The sequence below is a fragment of the Echinops telfairi genome, unplaced genomic scaffold (genome assembly GCF_000313985.2).
Source record: "Echinops telfairi isolate 266 unplaced genomic scaffold, ASM31398v2 ScPeMD7_7468;HRSCAF=8506_0, whole genome shotgun sequence".
Lineage (NCBI taxonomy): Eukaryota > Metazoa > Chordata > Mammalia > Afrosoricida > Tenrecidae > Echinops > Echinops telfairi.
The window spans coordinates 87,299,796-87,302,489 of NW_022111369.1; the positions used below are offsets into that span (position 1 = coordinate 87,299,796).

Sequence of the window (2,694 nt, forward strand, 5' to 3'; positions counted from 1 at the left end):
AGTAAAAGGCGGGACATTTGGTCCAGAGTAGAGTATAAAAGGGATGAAGATATGCCTGACCCCTAATTTGTGACAATCAGCATAAGAGCTGGAGGAGTCGGATGCTATTTATAAAACATTGTTTTATAGTCAGGAATTCTGATATGCCTGCTATTCAAAGTTGCCGTATTTAACCAACGTAATTAAAATTATAAATATAAATAAGGAAAGTGGTTATTGATCAAAGGGCTGAAGACTTTCTGAAATAATTTCAGCAAGAAATGTAACAGAGGAACTCAGTTATATTTGTGACATTGAAAGTGCAAAGGATAAAATGAGGTTATCCAGCTTAGAAAAAAAAGTAGACAATTTGTCAATCTATAGAAAACATGCTTACTCCATGTAAAATGTTACATGAAAAGAAGAGAGAAAACATTGTTCAAAATAATCTAGATATATTTTCCAAGAAAATAAACTCTTTAGTGTTTTAAAAAAGATTAAGTTAGGTATGGTTAGGCAGAAACGGGAACTGGTAGGACAGGCAAGTGGAGCAATACCCTGACAACAGTGGTCAAAGGTGCTCAGCAACTCCTGATGATGGCCTTTGAAGCCCAGACACAGATGGATGGCAGGTCTGATAGCATTGTTACCTTGTGACTGAGTTCTAACTGCCCACCTGGCAGAACTGCTAAACCAAAAGGAAAAATTCACCAAACTTCCCCTACCCCTGACCAGTACTCTAAAAACCTTCTTCTCCCTCCCAGGCAGCGTGACTTCTCTGGCCCCAATTCAGAGAGCTGTGAACCTTGCCCAGGAGCTCTGAAATAAACCTTTAAAACTGTTTTCTATCTTTGCCTTCGTTCTTTCCCTCTACCGCCAAATCAATCTTACAAATATAATTTTAATGGTTTTTAAATTTTCTTTTATTAAACCAGATAAGACAGATCTTGATTATTTTTTAATCTTTGTGTATTCCTGAAAATTTTTTAATTTTTCCTGCTAGATATGAAGATTGGCACTAAATCACCTTGCAAAGTCATGATTACAGCCCCATGATACTGCTACAAATGTGGATTATCTATAGAATTAACCCTAAAACCTAGTGTCAGAATAAAACTTCTACAACTTTCCAATCAGGAAGCTTAGAACATGAATCTTTTAAACTCATCATGATAGTAGTATATGACTAAAATTATAGCTGTATTTATAAACTATAAATACAATTACTATGTCTGTAGACATATGAAAATGCTTGCTTTGTTCATGCTAATTTATTTTGTTCTAACCGTTGATTCCAATGTGATGCAATTTTAAGATAGATTATACAATTTTCTAATATAATTTGTATAGCTTAAATAATTTTCACAGATGTTTAATTATCTTCTGAATAACTGCATACTTATTAAAAATGTTAGAGACTCACATAACCCTTAGAACATTATAATAATAAGTTAGAGAGAGCTGGGAATACTCTAAAAATTCATAAATTTTAAATAGAATGCAACGCTCCAAAGGGGAAGGAGAGAGAGAACATACGGTTAAAGCATATTGTGCTTATCTAATTACATGCGTTTTTTAACCTAACATGAATGGAGATTCCAGAACACTTGATAGTGCTCCAACATACAGCAAGGAAAAGTCATTCAAACTGAGCAAGCATGAGTGTTTAAAACTCAAGACAGGTAATGTGTCAAGATCATTTCCTTTTATCACACATATTCCCTTTGTTTGCTGAGCAAACTTTGAAAAACTAAACGAGATGCAGAAGAAGGTGGCATAAAGAGTAGACCTGTGGTTTTATTTATTTCAAGCTATGTAACTATATATATAAATATTGGTACATATATAGCACACATAAATTTACATATAAAGATGCAGCAGTCTGCTTCAGTAATGATTACAATGTTTAAGCCCCTATGGCATAGTTCTATCCTATGAGTGAAAATCAACTCAATAGCTATGTATATGGCTATATGCAGTATATTATATATACTATGTGTTTATATACAATAGCTGTGCATATGGATTTATAATCATATATATATTACATAGCTAGGTTTATGATTTCACCTATATATAAAAATATATATATTGTTATTTTTGTAACTATATATAAAATAGCTATAAACATATATTTTTATATTTTTCCCCCAGGAGAGAGCACGAACACAGTCTCCAACTACCACAAATTATGCAGTTGAGTTTCCCACATTTATGGAAATCGCAGGGCTCAGCACACCCGCAGTGCAATGGATGAGCCTCCCCCTGGGAAAACCACCTTCGTGATCATGGTGTCTCCCCTGCCAGGTAAGTCTCTATTGATTTTTCTATTCCCTCATACACATTTGAAAGTTGGGCATTGACTGAGGAAGACTGAAGAAGGGTCAATGCAATTGAATTACAGTCGAGAAAAGCACTGAAAGTACCACGGACTGCTAAAACGGCAAAGAAAGGTGTCTTGCAAGAAGCTGGCTCAGTGTGCTCCTTGGAAGCAAGAATGGGGAGACTTCCTCTCATGTACATTGCGCATGTTATCAAGTGACCAGTCAGTCCCTGGCAAAGGCCATTATGTTAGGTTAAGTGGATACAAACCAATCGAATATATCTATATTCGATTGGTTTTCACTCATAGAGAAGAACAGTACCATAGGAGTTTAAAGATTGTAATCCTTACAGAAGCAGACTACTCCATCTTTTTCTAGTGGAGTAGTGGTG

At 35.1% G+C, this 2,694-nt stretch overlaps 1 non-coding gene across 1 annotated transcript; it reads right to left on the minus strand.

Annotated features, from left to right (window-relative positions):
* Positions 1 to 2,130: 2,130 nt before the first annotated feature.
* Positions 2,131 to 2,294, minus strand: LOC115873400. Its single transcript, XR_004048397.1, has one exon. It is a non-coding gene; the product is annotated as a U1 spliceosomal RNA (small nuclear RNA).
* Positions 2,295 to 2,694: the final 400 nt, after the last annotated feature.